Source organism: Chlorocebus sabaeus, chromosome X, assembly GCF_047675955.1.
Source record: "Chlorocebus sabaeus isolate Y175 chromosome X, mChlSab1.0.hap1, whole genome shotgun sequence".
NCBI classification, from domain to species: domain Eukaryota; kingdom Metazoa; phylum Chordata; class Mammalia; order Primates; family Cercopithecidae; genus Chlorocebus; species Chlorocebus sabaeus.
The window spans coordinates 114,110,529-114,130,048 of record NC_132933.1 but is presented as its reverse complement, the minus strand read 5'-3'; positions in this window follow the sequence as shown (position 1 = coordinate 114,130,048).

Here is a 19,520-nt window from a genome sequence, read left to right as displayed (position 1 = left end):
AAACCTATGCCTAGGTTTTTCAGAAATCACTAAAATATGAGCACATTAGCCAAGTGGATGATAAACTGTAATATCAATTTGGTACTTTAAAGCAAAAGAACTTTCTAAAATGCAATTGTATCCCACTCCTATTTAAAATCCCGAAGACTTACAATTCAATAAAAGAAAGGCCAACAAGTTAATGGAAAAATGGGCAAAGGGCATAAAGAGGCATTTCAAAGAAAAAGAATTGCGTATGGTAATAAGCACATGAAAAATGTTTCCCTTCACTCTTCTATTTCACTAACATTTAAAGAAATGCATATAAAAAAGCCAGGTTGCTGCTTTCACATCTGAAAATGTTTGCTATCATCCATTGTTGGTAAGGGTGTAGGGACTCTTGTCCAATGTTAATGGGAGTGTAAATTGGTGTGTCTTCCAGGAGGGAAATCCAGTACTCACTTTCATATCGTAAATGCATACACTCCTTGACCCAGCAATTTTACTCCTAGAAATTTCTTCTACAAATATTCTTGAGCAAGTGCTTCAAGATGTGTGTAAAAGGATATCCACTGCTATATTTTTTGTTGTAGATTTTTCTTTTTCCTTTTTTAAAAACAAAATCTAGCTCATCCAGTAAGAGGGGGCTGAGGAGAGTCACTGTGGTGGCTACATACGCTGGTCACTGGGAAGTCGCAAACAAAATCTTGTAGATTGAAGTGTGCTGGTATGGCCTTGTCCATGATCTACATCCCTAGAGACCCTCTACATCCTCTTTCAAAGACTCTCATTTTTTCCTGAAAACCTTACCACTATGTGAAGAGCTGTTTCCTGAAAAATTGCCTACATTAGTCTTACTGGGGAAAAATTGTGTTGTGCTCTAACCCAACCCAAATACACCAAAATGTTTTGCAGAAAGAAAAAAAAAAATCAATTTGAACTATGAAAACAAATTTGTGTAAGTAATAAACATCAATTTGCAAGCATGTACAAAATGAAGGTCCACTGTTCTTGCCCAAAAAAGAAGAGACCTGACAGTGGATGGCGGCGGTGGAGTGACATGCAAGGAACTCGTTCCTTGGAAGAGGAGTTCAGCTTCGGTGTGTTTTCATCATGATATGGGCTCATGATTATCTTGTGCTGAAACTCTTCTTAAAAAGAAAGTTAGCTGGCCAGGCGCAGTGGCTCATGCCTGTAATCCCAGGACTTTGGGAGGCCGAGGTGGGAGGATCACTTGAGGTCAGGAGTTCGAGACTAGCCTGCCCAACGTGGTGAAACCCTGTCTCTACTAAAAATACAAAAATTAACCAGGTGTGGTGGCATGTGCTTGTAATCTCAGGTACTCGGGAGGCTGAGGCGGGAGAATTGCTTGAACTTGGGAAGCGGAGGTTGTAGTGAGCCAAGATAATGCCACTGCACTCCAGTCTGGGTGACAGAGTGAGACTCTGTCTCAATACATAAATAAATAAATAAATAAATAAATAAATAAAGTAAGTTAGCTATGTGGTGGCCCACGCCTGTAATCCCAGCTACTTGGGAGGCTGAGGTGGGAGGATCACTTGAGCCCAGGAATTTGAGACGGGGCAACATAGTGAGACCCCTGTCTCTAATATAATAATAATAAAGTTATAGCATAGAAAAGCATTTTAGGGGCAGAGTAAAAGTTAAACATGGAGTGCTTTGATCATGTGGAAATAACACATCATGTGGAAATAACACATGTGAACCACAGACTGAGGATATCTGGGAGATGCACCACTTCACCCCGCTCACTTGGTCTGTGTATGAAAAACAAAACATTTTGGCTTAACCCATGCATTGTGCACAGTTCCAATTAGTTCCTTATGAGAATCTCTGACAAGAAACCATTATTCAAGTAAATTGGTGAATGCATCTTTGCCTGAAACCATAATGTAAAAATTCCCCTTATTATAATGCATTTATTTAGTATGTTTTGTGGAGGAAATATTATGCCAATTTTTTTTTAAAAGTTATCCCCCGTGCCAGGCGCGGCGGCTCATGCCTGTAATCCCAGCACCTTGGGAGGCCGAGGTGGGCAGATCACCTGAGGTTGGGAGTTCGAGACCAGCCTGACCAACACGGAGAAACCCCATCACTACTAAAAATACAAAATTATCCAGGCATGGTGGCACATGCCTGTAATACCAGCTACTTGGGAGGCTGAAGCGGGAGAATCACTTGAACCCGGGAGATGGAGGTTGTGGTGAGCCAAGATCGCGCCATTGTACTCCAGCCGGGGCAACAAGAGTGAAATTCTGTCTCCAAAAAAAAAAAAAAAAAAATCCCCCAAATGGTGCAACTTTTCAAAAGCAGTTATAGCCAAGCAAAGATTAGTAATTAACTGAAAAAAGAGGCAAGTTGCAGAACAACATAGTGCAATCTCCTTTTTAAAATGACATATACCCATAATATATGTTTCTGTAAATAAAATCCTGAAAAGACATATAAGAAATAGTAAAAAAAAATTTTTGGGAGGAGAGACAGGGGGGCAAGAAAGACATGTGTGCTGTTTAAATTTTTACTGTGTGAAAGTAAGATTTTTATAATACAAAACAGGCTTAATGAAGAATGCTTTGGGGATCAGTGATTTTGTAGACTAGAGAAAAGGGTTACAGTTAGTGTTCAGGTGTTAACATAGAGAATACTGCAAGATCTGTCTGTCCACATAGGCACTACCCACAGCCCGGAGTGCCTCATTACAGCCCCACCAAACTACTTGCTGTTCCCATGCACTATGCAACTCTGAACCTCAGTGCCTTTGCACTGTTTCCTTTCTCTGGAATGCCCTTTCTAAACTCATCTATCAGGAAACTTCTTCTCATCCTTTAAGATCTAGTTCAAGTGGGCCTTGCTTTTGGATGTCCTTCCTGACTTCTCCAAACCCTAGTCCCTCCCCAGGCAGATGTGCTTTTTCTGGGATGGATACTTGCAGCTCAACTTACGTGCTGTGAATGGCTCCTCTTGGGCCATGCCTAGCTGCTTGGGCTACCATTTTCCAGCCTGAGAAAGGGGTAGCTGAAGGTAAGGTAGGAGGGCATGTAATACCTGCTCCAGTCTGTGTGCAGGGTTTACTCACAAATGTCCTGGCATCTCTCCCCACTTTCCTCTATCAGAGCCAAAGAGCTGCTTTCTGTACCTCTTCCCTTAAGGCTGTTGGACCAGAAGCCAAAGCCTTAGCTCTAATTGGCTTAGTCCATGCTAGGACTTGGGAAAATGTGTCTCTGACTACTTTGGGCTCACCTACTTGATTTTACTGAATGAGTTAAGTTTATTCTTCAGAGCATGCTTCTTCTGGGTTATGTTGGCCAATGCAGAGTTGGCCTTAGAGTCACAAGAAAATTCTTCATTTAAACTTAGTGAGACAGCCAGGTGGAAGGGGGTCCCTGGAGAAACTCCAACCAGTCTGCCCAATGAGGTGGAGCCTTGGGAAGTTCACGATGTTTGCAGCAGGGAGGAGCCTGCAGCCTAAATTTTCATGGCCGTGGGATGGACAAGGACCCCATCTTTAGCTAAACTAAGGAAAAGTCCTGCAACATTTTTGGCGTGCAATGTGGGGGCTCGAGAAGCGGTGAATGAAATACGGACTGAAAACCTCTCACTGTTGCTTCTAAGCCTTTTCATCGTGGGACTTCTGAGGGTGGGGAAAACATGCCCCCACCCTCAGAAGGGTGCTCCCGGGTCTTTTCATGACCTTTTCCTTCCTTTTTCGGGACCCACCGGTGAGCAGCTGCTCCCCGCCACTCCCTACTCCCTGCCATGGCTGGGATGCATGGCCCAAGGGTCCAGTACAGCCGCTGGCTGGATCCCAGCCACAAGCCACAGCAGTCTTCCCCTTCCCCAGCCAAGGGGTTTTACTCCATTGGACAGTAATTAAGCTTTTTCTCTCTGATGAAGGAACCAGTTGCATAAGAATAAGAGGTTCTTCCCCAGGCATTTAAAATTTTTTTTTCTTTCCTCTTCTCCATCCGGTCAGCAGTCAACCTTTAAAGTTTATTTTTTTCCCCTTTACTAGGCCAGACCCCCCCAACTATCACTGTTTATATTTCCTGTAAAGCTTTCATTGTGGAAAAGGATTTGTGGGGCTAGTCTTGGGTTGTGGCCAATCTGATGTGCTTTGCATGTGTGCATGGTTTGTGCTGCAAGCCTCCATCTTGTTTTACATCCTGGGGGCACGGCCTGTAACCATTTGGCAAGGCTTTGTTTAGCAATCCTGCCTTAGGGAATACATTTCTTTCCGAATTGATGTCTGCATGTTTTCCTAGCCCTGTCTTTTAAAGGGCCCCACCCAATGACTGGGTTTTCTTCTGCATGTCTGTGTGTGTACTGTGTGCAACGTCTGTCCAAAAAAGCTCTAATTAATTTGGCCTAAAGAAAGACAAGTGCTTGAATCAAATATTTTTTTAAGGGAATATAAAATCGGTGGTAACTTTCAGTTCATGTGACTTTAATCTTTAAGAAATAAAAACAGCCTTCAAGCATATTGGTAAAATGCCGGTCAGATGCAAGGTTTGCTAAATGTTTTAAGGTTACAAACGGCTTGTGGGGTTTTGAGAACTATTTGACTTGCTGGCTTCACAGTTGGTAAGGCCTGGGAACATGCGGAACCAACCAGGCTCTTACCTAAGAAGGCAAACCTTGACTGCAGTTAGCACACAATTAAAGCAACTTACCAAGTTTTACCTTAAAGTTAAAAATTGCTAGGAGTTACGATTATAACATGTAATTGAAACTACTGAAAATAAATTTACATGCAAGGGGTATAAGAACAGTAAAATGTGTTTTTATGTAAAAGGTTATAAGAAGGCATGGAAGTGTAAACTTTTACCTAGAGTTAAACGATTCTTTTGAGTTAGGGAAAGCTGAAGTTTCAAACAAGTGGTGGAAAAGTGGAAATTAATCTTGCAGAAGAGATTCTCTGTGTGAACATATTAACTAAATTCAAAAGGGTTATAAAAGCTTTTTGCTTCTTTAAAATGTCTGAGTCATCATTTTGGGAAAATAAATAGTTGATGGTAACCTGGAACTCTATTTAATAATATGAAGTGCTTTAAACGTATTTAAAAGGCTTCCCAAAATCAAACTTAAGTTTTTAAAATTGTCTTTCCTGATACCCGGCTTTTCAAATATTTCAGAGGGCCCCTGTAACATCCAGAAAAAAGAAGTAAACAGGATTATGTGACATGTGTAGGTACATGGGTTTGTCAAAATGATCTTCAGTCTTCGTCAGATTATACTTTTGTGAATAATACTAATATATGTTCCAAAATTGTATGGGATTTCTAAAATTCTAATATCTGAATATATGCTATCAATCATAATTAAGGTTGCTATGCTAAGTTATTGTAAACCATGGAGATAAACAAACTTCTTTGTCAATTGTGTTTCTAATTGTAACCACCCTGGATATTTTGCTATTCACAGACATTGTCTTGTTTTCTTCCTTTTCAAAAGATGGTTTATAATAAGCTATAGAACTGTAACAGGTACTCTCAAATACAGGCTTCTGGTAACTTTGGAAATTGTAACATTGGAATAAAGGAAAACAAGCAGGACTCATGAAGAGCTGAAATGTTCAGAATATCAAGCAAAACCAAAAACTAAATGGACTGAACTCAGAAAGCTGAAGCAAACTGTTTCACTTTTGGTTGTAATATTGCTGATCCTTGTTTGGTTTTTCATAGTCAAAGAAACTTGTTTAAAACTATTTACAGACTTTAATAATTGAGTAAGGTATACTCCTATGAACAAAATTTGGAGCATGTTTGTTTCTGTGTGACTAGTTCCTCTAGAATTTGGAGACTCTCTGTGAGTATTCTTAACTTATGGCAATATAGTTATTTGCATCAGTGCAATAAGAATCCATTTTTCTTTTGCAACTTGACACAATTGGAGAAAATGGTTATTTTACCAAGGTTTTGACTGGAAGGATATACTTCCCTTTAAGGAGTCAAGCTCGACTTGGAGAGCCATTAAAAGCCCCATGGGTAAATTGGCCTCATACCCTTGCCTACACAGTCCCTGGACAGGGTTCCTGACCCGTGGTCAGTAAAGAATGTCACTTTCTAACAGGTCTAGGAGTTCCAAGTTTATTTTGGGACCTTAAGAGGAGAGGATCACCCAACTCACAGGTATTTGAGGACACAAACCCATGGTTGGGCTTGGCTTTAAAAGGTCCTATCTGAGATTCCTTGTGGAACAGAATTCCATCAAAGCCAATCCAAAAGGCCTATGCAGAAATAATTATTCTTGCTGTACTTTATGCAAATAATCAGATCAAATATAAAACTAAAGTCTATTTTGCAAACCACTCAGTCCTATGATGATTTGTTTTTTCACAAACATGAGGACTGGAGAGAGAGAAATCATGTTTCAAAACTTACATTTGTCATTGAATTCTAAACTCACTAGTTGTTTTTAAGTTTTTGCTTACATTTTATACTAACCCTGCATGTTCCTGTGAACTAACCAGTAATTTCCAGCTGCAGTTCAGAAAGAACAAAAAGGATGGGTAATGCAGAAATCTGGATCAATATTATTGTTCTGAGCAATTATCCTGGGATAATGGCAAATATCCAGGTGATAGGAATAAGTGGGATGCCCATCACCCGGAAGTTTCCTTTTGGGAAAGTAAGACCAAAAAAGAGCTAACCAAAGACAAACACCATGGGCCCAAATCCTAGCAAGAATAACGACAGCCACCAGTTATCTGGGTTTGTCACAAAACATCCTTTCCCCTCCCTCCTTGGAGGAGGACTCAGTTCCACAGTTTTAACTTAGCATTCGGCTTATGATAAGTTGTCTATGCAACCCCCCGAGACACATTTTTGTCCCAAACTCAGTTCCAAGTTTCATGTCAAAGCCCTAGGAAGGAAAACTGGATCTGAGGAATCCAGAGGCAAATGACAACAGAGGTTAAAAGGCACAGCGCAGGTGAGCGTGGCTGATTCCTGCTGATTAAGCCAACCCCAAGCTTTCTGTTTCATGGATACAGGCCACGATAAATGAGTTCTAGGGAACTCCAAGGCTACTGACAGTAGATGGGAAAGAGACATAAGTGAGAGCAGATAATTCCTATTCTTTAGACCCCCCTGCATCATTGGTGCAAGCCACTTTGGCACTCATGGCAGAACCTGCCAAGGAAGCCAGGATTCGGGGATGCAAGGATGAAAGACGGAAAGAGGATGCTCTTCCCTCTCTTCCTCATGTACCATGAGTATCTGCTAGGAAGAGAAGGGAACCAGGGACTCCTGCTCTCCTTTTTGTAGATGGGTAGCCACTCATTTTCAGTCTGTACCCCTTTCAAATGCATCCTGAACCCCTGGGACTCCTTTAAAAGTTGCCCTCTCTTTTTCCTTTCTTCTCCTTGGTCCTCTCTTCACTGATAGGTAATTGTGTCTCTGTACTATGGGACACTCCCCTCAGATGATCCTCCAAACTGAAAAGAGTTAATTTCTGAAAACTTAAACTGGTTGGCTTAGGATTGGACTCAGGGGAAGGGAACCCGAAGCCCAACATGCCAGCAAAAGGGTAAAGTTTACTACCAGTGGGGCTTTTGACCTCCCCCTCCCTTTGTAAACTGGTAAAAGCCCTCGGAATTTTTGAGCTGTCTTTACCCCTCCCCTTGTTTCATTTGATACATGTTTTCTAGTAACCCAGTTTGTCTATTCTTGCCTTCACACCATCAGACTTCAAATAGTCATGCAACCAGAGCCTCTGACGATGGCCCCTTCTGCTGGGAACACTTAGTAGGCCTCTGAGGGAGATCTGACTGCTGCTTCCCCAAAACAGCGCCCCCTGTCAGCAGGAAGCAGTTAAAATTGGTCATCATCCTTCTCTTTAATCTAATGGCAGTTAGATGTACTTATTTAGAGGGGAGAACGAGACAACAAGGTGGGAGGGGGTCCCTGGAGAAACTCCAACCAGCCTGCACACTGACGTGGAGACACAAGGAGTTTGTGGAACCTGGGATTTGAAGGGCCTGGCAGGAAGCACTCTAGCATAGGGACTGTGGCCTTGCAAGGGTCCCTGTTTCCTCCTTTTTTCCCCCTTTTCACTCAATAAAACCCTGCTTTTCTCACCCTCTAAACCGTCTGCGAGCCTAAATTTTCATGGCCGTGGGACAAAGACCTTGTCTTTAGCTGAACTAAGGAAAAGTCCTGCAACTTTAGAAAGTTCATTCAGAGTTGTTTCAATTTTTTTTAATAAGAGAAGAAAAATTATCTAGAATGAAGTTCCTATAACATATGCAGAAGTCTGTTTTGTTCTTTGTGTCCTTATACCCAAGATTAAATGATCACAAAGAGAACTACAGGAAATATGCACTAGAAAGATAAGCTAGAGAAGTTAGTGAAGTTCCAAAAAAGAAAAACAATGCGAGGACACTAGCCCTACCAGAAATTCACATCTGCAGTGATGTATGTCTCAGCAATTGGAAAAGTGGGTGAATAAAGAATGAGGCCAATGAGAGAGAATAGAAAGTCCAAAAATTGAACCAGGTACATGATGTTACTACATGACAGAAATAACATCTCTAAGCTTACTCTAAAATAGGAATTAGAATGGAGAGCTTATAGGAATGTGGTAGAAGCTAATAATAAGCAAACAAAAACACTCAGTGAAGAGGTATACTATATTTCATCAGTTCTAAGATGCACATTTATTCACACATTGACATCTGTGAATTTGGGATTTAATATCTTGGAACTCAATGGTACCTCGCAATCTCGCAATTGTTTGTCACTTCTATACCTAAATAGGCCTAAAAGAACTCTTTCAGTGTATATAAAATAAAAAGTTAAGTGATTAAAAAAATAGCATCTGTAATCAGTAGGCTCATAAGGACTTTGGATTACTGGGTTGTGATCTGAGAAACAAAAGTTGGATCCATACCTCAATATATCTCATATGACTGTATGCTAGAACAAGCTTTAAATGATTCATAGATTTAAATGTAAAAATAACAAGAAGAAAAAAAAAGAAACCATAAAAGCATTTCAAGAAATATGGGTGAATATACCAAGAATATCGATGAGTCACAAAAGAACTAACATAAATGGCTTCTAAAACCTGTAAAAATATGCCTAATCTCAGTTATTATTATAGAAATACAAATGAAAATTGAATCACATTGAGGTATTATTTCTCATCTCTAAGACTGACAAAAATGTAAACGTGTAACAACACATTCTTTTGATGAGGTTATGGGCAGCAAGTATCAGATATTACAGGTGGAAATGCAAATTGACACTATCAGAATTACAAATGTGTTTACCTTTTGAACTCATTCTACAGATGCACCTGCACATATAAGAAGTGATACATATTTATAATTATTCACTGAAGTACTGTTTGTAATAGCAAAAGACTGGGCGCAACCCAACTGTCCATTAATAGGGAACTGGTTAAATAAACTTTGCCACATCCACTCAATGGAATACCATGTGGCCACTGAAATAGAACAGACACTCTATGCACTGATACGTAAAAACACTGGAACACAGAAACTAGTATGATTGGTTACCTAAAGGGAACAGTAGATAAAGCGGTGGATGGGGAGGGTGGTAGAGGGAATTATGCCTTAATATACGTCTTTCTGTATCACTTTAATGTTCTACTATTGTGAATGCATTTCCTTTTCAAAAAATATAAATAAAAATTTTAAATATATATTACAGAAATCTAAGTTGAATGTATTTCATTATAGTAACAAATCTGTTAACAAACTTTGCCTCCTTATTAGGATCTATTGTGATCCTTTGCTTTTGTGATGATTCTGTCATATGACATATGACTTAGAGATGCTATTTTTGTCATGTAGTAACATCATGTATTACATTAAAATGTAATTGTTAAAAGGAGAAGTCCAGAGAATGCTAATTACACCTATTAGGTCCATAGATTAGAAGAAAGACATACATAGATGACAGTTACAACATATATTTCCATCAGTTATTCACTGAAAATTCGTATGATGGAGGATGTTTGGGTGTTTTGTGGGTATACAAAAATGTGACCCTTGGCTTCAGGAAAATGATATTTGATCATCGAAAAGAGATTTGACACATCAGCTCCTAGTGGGATCTTACAGCAGATTTCCTCACTAAGATTAAGTCATTAAACATCATGATTGTTAGAGAAACATATCTTGGAATCTTGTTCAGCCTATGTGGCCTGGAGGCTGATTTTATCTCCATTGTACCAATCCCAGAAGGTTTTACCATGGTGCTGGATCAGAGGAATGTCATGATTCAAGCTTTCCTTTTCACAATTCCATTAACATGTTTTTCTTCATCTCTAGCATTGGGGCTTGCTCTGTCCTCTATCTTTCTGCCAGCACACCTCTCTCTTCCCCTTCTTTTTGATGCTGTTCAGTCACCTAGAAAGATGTGCAGTGGCATTCACAGTCAATGATTGGCATCAGATTTTCCTCATTATTCTGCCATAGAGTCAGCATTGAAATTGACGGGAAACCAAGTGCAATCACATGAAATTGATTGCCATTTGGGTCCTATTGATTATCCTGCCAAATCTAAGACAAGAAGAATAGCTCTGCTGGATGGCAAAAAGGCAGTGACTACACATATTTCAGTTGTCATTTGGGGTTGGCTGAAATGGCATCTGCCCATTGATCTAGACCAGAAAATATGAAGGAGATGCCCTTACAAAAAATCATGCCAGTGGGGGTAAAACATTCATTCTTGCCCACTAACGGTGACCTCTTAAACTTACCTTCTATTTAATTAGGAATTCACTAATTCTCCCTTTTCTAACCTGCAAAACTGAGAACTGAGGACTTCTGGGACCCTGGTGGACTGAGTTACTATAGATAATCCTCCTACTGCAAACACACAGAGATGCTGGATGAAATACATCACCGGTAACTTTTAAATACACACTTTAGTTCAAATAAAGGAAGGGAAATCTCTACAAGTACAAAAGTAAAAGGAAATCAAAAGCAAGGCCTCATAGGTTTGGGATGGGGGTAGGGTGCAGTGTCAGGCCCAGATGGAGGTCTTCATGGCCAGGTGTTAGGATTAAAGGACCATATAGGAGCAGAAGACATGGCCCTGGATCCATAAATAATGAGCTGGAACTTATTTCATTTTATAAAGCGAGGACTCCAGTAAAGCTGTCTCCTCAATGAAGGTAGAATAGAAAAACTCTACTAATTGGCCCAAGAATTTAACAAGGGAGGTTGTCATTGCCCTAAACTCTAAATGGATTTTTTAAAAAAAGTTTCCTGTAAGAAAATGAACCCCAACATATGTGCCACAAGTGGGTATGGAATTTTACTACCCATACAGTATGAACGTCTAAAAAATTAAAATAAAAACTGGTGTTAGACCAACAAAATCTCTGAGCCATCTGGCTGAGAGAAATAGAAAAACAATTTTGGAGGAATCCTACAATACAGGGTATAGGGGATGTCAGAGATGTTTTAAAAATAATGGCCAAAATATTTTTCATATTCCACTGAGAGTTGGGGTCTATGTTGCCTCTACTTAAAACTAGGCAGGCTCCTACTAGGACCCTGAAAGAAGCAAGAAAAAATCACTTAAAAGACAAAAGTAAAGATAAATAAATCCAAGCAAACCTGTGACTGCTTTGACAAACAGAACACAGAAGAAGTGATGCTACCTAAATTCTGAGGCTAAGCTTTAAGAAGTCTTGAACCTGCCATCTTGTTTGTTGAAACTAAAAAAAAAAAAAAGGAAAAATCACCATCAGAAGACTGCCATGCTGGAGAGTCCACATGTAGCTGTTCCCACCTACAGTGTCAGATGAACAGTTGGCTCACAGCTAGAATCAGTTTCCAGCCCTGTGAATGAACCATCTTGGACGTGTAACCCAGTCAATCCTTCAGATGACTCTAGGCCCAGCTGGCATCTGACTGCAACAGCATGAAAGAATCCAAGCAAGAACTGCCTAGTCAAGCCTTCCCTGAATTTCTGACCCACAAATGTGAGCAACATAAAATAGTTATTTTAAGCCTCTTTGTTTTGGGAGAATTTGTAGAAACAGACAAATAGAACAAAGGAGAAGAAAAAGTCTCTGCTGAAGAGATGCTCATTAACACAAATTATAAACATGAAAAGAAATGGCCCACAATGAAGGAAAAGTCCACAGAAATAGAAAGATATTGAGAACTGGCAACAATGTAACCATCTGAAGGATACTCTATGTCAGGTATGTTAAAAATTATTAAAGAAGTTTGACAACACACTCTGCTAATGAGACTGTCGTGAATCGGGCACTTTCATGTGTTGTTAGTGGGAGCACAAGTTTCTAACTCCTAACCAAATGTTCCCCTATGGAGAACAATTGGGTTATATCTATCAAAATTATAAATGCAGGTACCCTTTGCCCAGCAATTGCCCTCTGTGACTCTATTCCACAGATACACCTGAGCACACATGCACAAACACATGCACAAGTTATTTACTGCAGTATTATCTGTAAGAGCAAATGGCTGGAAACAATCCGTGTATCTAGCAACAGGATACTGGTTAAACTATGGTATGTCCACACAATGGAATACTATGTCATTTTAAAAAATGAATCAGGTCATGACTTTATGTGCAAAAAGTAAGATACAATACCATCTATATAATATATAATACTACTTTATGGTAAGAAAGAGAAAAATCAGACTGGGCATGGTGGCTCATGCCTGTAAACCCAGCACTTTGGGAGGGTGAGGTGGGCAGATAGCTTGAGGCCAGGAGTTGGAGTCCAACTGAGTCAACATGGTGAAACCTCGTCTCTATTGAAAATAAAAAATTAGCTAGGCATGGTGGTGAAGGCCTGTAATCCCCGCTGGTCGGGAGGCTGAGGTATGAGAATCGCTTAAGCCCGGGAGGCAGAGGCTGCAGTGGGCTGAGATCATGTCACTGCACTCCAGGCTGGGTGACAGAGTGAGACTCCATCTCAAAAAAAAAAAAAAAAAAAAAAGGAAAAATCAGAATATAAATTCAAAAATCCTTATATTTGCACAAAGAAACACTGGGAAGGTACACAGGAAACTAATAAAGGAAGTTACTGCAGGGAGGAATATGTCGTTTTGATTTTTAAGCTACATGAAAAAAAAATGAGACATTTAAAAAATGATAAAAGAGGGAGTCAAAACTACAGTAAAAAGAAAAGACTATGAAAAAAGAGAAATATTTGAAAAGGGAATATGAAAAACAGAGTCACTAGAATGAAAAATTCAATTAGTAAATTAAACACAGCTGAGAACCAACCTAAGAAAATGACTTATAATTCAGCAAAGAGAAATGAATAGATAGAAAATATGTCAAAGAGATTAGGAAACATGAAGGTGAGAACTGGAAGGTCCAACATACATCTAATAAGAGTTCCAGAAGGTGAAATTAGAGAAAATGAGGTAGAGACAATATTTGAAGAAATAATGAATGGGAAATTTCCATAACTGAAGAAAGATGTTAATCATCTGTTTCAAAAATAGGAAATTTTTAAAAATCCTAATACAGAAACATCACAGTGAAATTGAAAAATACTGAAAACATATAGAAAATTGTAATCAGAGAAAAAAGACCAAGGAACAAAAATTAGACTTGAAACAGACTTAGTGGCTGCAGCAGCAATAGTGCCAGAATACAATTGAATATTATCTTTGTTAACCTCAGTTCTATTCTCAGCTAGATTTGCATTCAAAATTGAGACAAAGCAGACATTCTTAGACAAGGAATGACAGCACTGACCACTCATAGACCTTTGCTGGGAAAAAAAAAAAATTTAAAGGGTACACTTCAATAAGAAGGGTACTGAACCCAGAAGGAAGAAGTGGAATGCAAGAGACAATGTGAGCTAGGTCATTGCTCAACATGGAGTTAAAATCTAAACACACATTAACTATAAAAACAATAACAATGATGATGAGTAATAGGATGTTAAAAACAGGGGACAACTAAATACTGGGCCACAAAAACATGGAAGGTGGGAGGATCATGCTTGGAGTTTGAGCTTCAAGGTCTTATCTTGTTCAAGAGTAAAGTGGAGATACTAACTTTTCATGTCAAGCATGCATATTCAGCATTTAAGAATCAGCACTAAAGTAAAGAAATGGAATTATAACTTCTAAACCAGAAGATAAAGAAAGAGGAAGCAGTTAAAAAAAAAAATAGGAGCAATTCAAGAAAACAAAAAGAAAACAAGAAAAGGTATGATACAAAGGAAATGCAAAATAAAATGTTAGAAATAAATAAAAATATATTAGGAACCACAATAATACATGTGAATTAAACTCAAAAGTTATAAAATAGTTTCTTACTTTAGATTTCTTTTAATACAGAAAAACTCCTTAAACATAATAACACAAAATTATTGAAAGTAAAGAGATGAAGAAGAAAGATACACAAACCAAAGAATAACGAAATAGTCAGATATGGCAATATTTATGTTAAATAAAATATACTTCAAAACAAAAAGCATTATTTGATATTAAGTAGTTCACTACACAGTTATAGAAAGAAAAATATAACAGTCATGAGCTGACTTGCCTTTAACAATAGATTTTTAATATATATAAAGCAAAAATCAATAATATTGCATAGAAAAATTAAAAGCTGTGCAATTAGTGGGGAGTTTTAACACATCTCTTTCAGAAATATATAGACTAAGAGGGTAACATCCTAATAAAGATATAGAGGATTCATACAATACAATTAATAAGTTTTACTTAATGGTCATGCATATATCTGTGTCCAACAATTTGCCAATAGATATTTTTCTCAAGAACACCTGAGAATACATACAAAAATTGACTATATACTTGATCACAAATATGGCTCAACAATGTCAAATATCTCACTACTAAGCAAAATTACTACATAGGAATAATTGTACTACTCTACATCATGTGTCATTTGACTTATTTAAATACGTTTATGTGTGTGTGTGTCCACACCACAGGCACATATCTGGAGGGATGGAGGAAGAGTAGGGGTTTTCTAAAAATAAAATAGATTTGATGGAAATTATTTGGAAAGATTATTTCTCCAATTTCTTTCTTTCTTTTCAGAAACAGGATCGGGTCTCATTCTGTCGTCCAGACTGGAGCACAGTGGCATGATCATAGCTCACTGCAACCTCGAACTCCTCGGCTCAAACAATCCTCCCACCTCAGCCTCCAGAGTAGTTGGAACTACAGGTGTGAGCCATCATGCTGACCTGTTTCTCAACTTCTTGAATTATTGTAACCTATGATTTCATCATCTACGTGTTGCTATTTTCATTGCATTATTGAGCTGTCAATGAGAAGAATGGTGTTTAATTGATAACAACATTTTTTCTAAACATCTATGAATGAAACATTTCAGTTTGACCTCTATATGAGGTTTTGGTGGCAAGAATGAAATGTAGGGTAATAGATGAAAGAAGAGATCTTAAAAATATCTTGGTTTCTTTCTTGTCAACCTATTTAAACATTCTTATTAGCTTTGTAGTCCTACAAGGGAGTAGCGGAAATATGGAGAAACTCATTGCTTTATTAAACATTCCTGTGATCTTATTCCTGCGAACTTCACAGCATAAGAGAACCTGTATCGCCGAATGATGGCAAACAAATAATGAATTGAATCTGACCTCTTTATTACAGGCTGAGGTGCCCCACTTACGTTTTTGTTTTTGTTCCTTTTTACATCAAGCACAGTACAAAATTCTATGGCTCTCAAGCCCATAATTACTGCGTTGCATATATGATGAGATTAAGAATTAGGCTTGTCTTTTTGAAAAAGTTTCAGTTGTTAGATTTTCCAAACAGTATTCTAATCATAGATTAGAATAGGCCCTCAGTAGGCCTGAGATGAAAGATCTTGTCTATGTGATAGAAAGCTAAAGACTTACTTTCCAAGTCCATCCCATAACTGCAGAAACTTTGTGGACACTCACCCAACTTCAGTATATCAATGTAAAGATTATAGCACCTGTTGGGACTTCCAAACTTATTATATTGGGCTGAGTTCAGAGTATATCAGGAAGAATACAAAACCATAAATGCACATAAAATTCATGTATAGAAAAATTGGCTGATCTGATATTTTTATTTCATAAATACCTATGAAACCATCTAGGTAGATAGAGAAATTTAATCATAATTAGTTAAAATAATGATTATAGGATATAATGGGTGAAATATTTGGGTTAAAATAATGACTGTGAATAACAAGATCTTAAAGTCATTTCTGAATCTTCAAAAAGGATGTGTTCAATGCCTTTCAATGTTGATTATTTTTTATTGTATCATCAATCTTGGAAAAATTATTGATCCTTGCATGGGATGAAAAGAGCAGAATAAAAATGGCAATGTTTCTTAACTGCCTACTATGTGCTGGCACCCGACTAATGCCTTTGCAGGAGTTATCTCATCAAATCCTCGAGATACTCTAGTACAGTAGGGTATAATTGTCCCTGTTAAGCAGACATGAGACAGATTGAGTGATGCTTTCTCATTTCCAGGGTTACCTAGCTGGTGGGTGACATCTCAGCATCAGACTGTAGGTGTTTCTTATTCCAAAGTTTATGTTCTTCCCACCACGTGATGCCACTATATGCTCTACAAGCTGTATACTTTGGACTAATCGTTTAATTCAAATGAAGGTACATTTTTGAACCAGAAACGTATCCACTTTGCAAAAGAAAGCCAATATGGTTGCATCATTTAAGTCTCCGAAGCAGCTCTGTTTTTCTATATTTTGAAGGATGCATTACCAGTTGTATCAATTTCGTGTAGCAAACCATCACGAGAAAAACAAATGCTATGTTTAATTTGCAAAACTGAGTTCTACAACTTCATTTATTCACTTGTTTGTTCTCTTCTTTAACAAGCATTTATTAAATGTTTATTATGTGCCCAGTATCACATTAGATATTAGAGAAGATAAAAAGCAATAGAATATATGTCTTCTATAATAGAAAAGCTCATAATCCAGCTGGAGAAAAGCAATATACAAATATACAATTAAAAGCAAAACAACTGTAAAATGATTCTAAAATAAAACGTAGACAAATATAAGACTGTGTTTAGAGCTTCAGAATTCAAAGAAAGGTAAATGTCACTATAAAGTACCAATGAGGCAAGGCTTAGCTGATGAATAGAATTGTAAAGACTTAAAAAAAGAGTGTGATTTGGTTTAGCTAGGAGGGATACTTGGCTTTAGAAAATAGCAGAAACAAAACAGAGTATGGGACTGAGTCCCCTCTGATCTCCTAACCTGACTTAGGCTTCCCTCTTCTGCTCCCTCTTAGGGCACTCATCACATTTTTCTGAGAATTTATGAGGCTACCTGCCTAGTTTCTGTAAGCAAGGGCTCTATTCCTTCATTTAAACATCTCTGGAACATGGGAGTTTCACATATAGGTGGTGAATGAATGAATGAATGAATGACAGGTGACCTTTGGTTGAGAAAGGACTTTGGTGGGTGGTCCACGATTAGAATCATAGACTTCCACAGCTCTATTCAGCCAAAATAAATAGTGCTGAATATATTGAGTAAAAATTATGTATGACTGGCTCATTTTATTTACAATATAAATGAATTATTTAAAAAACAATGGTGTGTCTTTTGCTAGGTGTTGATTGGGCAAATCTTGTCTGCTTTAGTTGTTCCAAATTAAAGCATTATTTTACCATTTCATGCTTAAATGAGACCACATGTGCCCTGCCAATTAAAATTATATCACGTCTCTTCCTATTTTATATTTCAGTCTCTTGGATGGTATGTGCCTGGATAAGACTGTTACAGAAAGCAGTCTTTGAAAATCTGGTGTATCATTCCACCTTGTTTACATATATCAAAACATCACATTGTACTACATAAGTGTATACATTTATGATTTGTCAATTAAAAATAATATTAGTTTTTTTTAAAAAAAGAAAATATGATGCAATAACTAGTTAATGATTAATGATTCTGTAGTAAGGGCATCAAATCCAAAAATTATTTTTTCTACATCATTTATTATTTTTTTTCCAACTTTTATTTTAGGTTCCAGGGTCCATGTGCAGGTTTGTTACAGGGTTATTTGTAAATTGCATGTTGCAGGGGTTTGGTGTGCAGATTATTTTATCACCCAGGTAATGAGCATAGTACCCAATGGGTAGTCTTCTCTTCTCTTCTCTTCTCTTCTCTTCTCTTCTCTTCTCTTCTCTTCTCTTCTTTTCTTTTCTCTCTCTTCTCTTCTCTACTATTCTCTTTCTTTTCTTTTCTTCCTTCTCTTTTCTTTCTTTTCCTTTCTTTCTTTTTTCTTTTCTTTTCTCTTTCTTTTCTTTTCTCTTTCTTTTTTTCTTTCTTTCTCCCTTCCTTCCTTCCTTCCTTCCTTCCTTCCTTCCTTCCTTCCTTCCTTCCTTCCTTCCTTCCTTCCCTCTTCCTCCTCCTCTTTCTTTCTTTCTTTCTTTCTTTCTTTCTTTCTTTCTTTCTTTCTTTCTTTCTTTCTTTCTTTCTTTCTTTCTTTCTTTCTTTCTTCTTTTTCTTTCAGGAGGTCTCACTTTGTCACCCAGGCTGAAGTGCAGTCTCAGCTCACTACAACCTCTGCCTCCTAGGCTCAAGTGATCCTCCTACCTCAGCCTCTCAAGTAGCTGGGACCACAGATGCACACTACCATGCCTGACTAATTTTTTTGTGTTTTTGGTAGAGACAGGGTTTCACCATGTCGCTCAGGCTGGTCTCAAACTCTTGAGGTGAAGTGATCCGCCCCCCTCAGCCTCCCAAAGTGCATGATTACAGGCATGAGCCACCGTGCCTGGCCCCCAGTAGGTAGTTTTTTAATCCTGACCCTCCTGCCACTCTCCACTCTTGAGTAGACCTTGGTGTCTATTGTTCCCTTCTTTGTGTCTATGTGTATTCAATGTTTTGCTCCCACTTATAAGACAGAACATGCACTATTTGCTTTTCTGTTCCTGTGTTAATTTGCTTAGGATAATAGCCTCCAGCTCCATCCCTGTTGCTGCAAAGGATATAATTTTATCCCTTTTTATGGTTGCATAGTATTCCATGGTGTATATGTACCACATTTTCTTTATCCAATCTGCCATTGATGGGCATTTAGATTGATGTTATGTCTTTGCTATTGTGAATAGTGCTGCAAATAACATACATATGCATGTGTCTTTATGGTAAAACAATTTATATTCCTTTGGGTATATACCCAGTAATGGGATTGCTGGGTTGAATGGCAGTTCCATGTTAAGTTCTTTGGGAAATCTCCAAACTGCTTTCCACAGTGGCTGAACCAATTTACATTCCCACCAGCAGCATATAAGCATTCCCTTGTCTCCACAACCTTGCTAGCATCTGTTATTTTTTTCACTTTTTAATAATAGCCATTCTGACTGGTGTGAGATGGTCTCTCATTGTGGTTTTTATTTGCATTTCTCTAATGATTAGTGATGTTGAGCATTTTTTCATATGCTTATTGGCCATGTGCATGTCTACTTTCAAGAAGTGTCTGATCATGTCCTTTGCCCATTTTTAAATGGGGTTGTTTGTTTTTTGCTTGTCAAT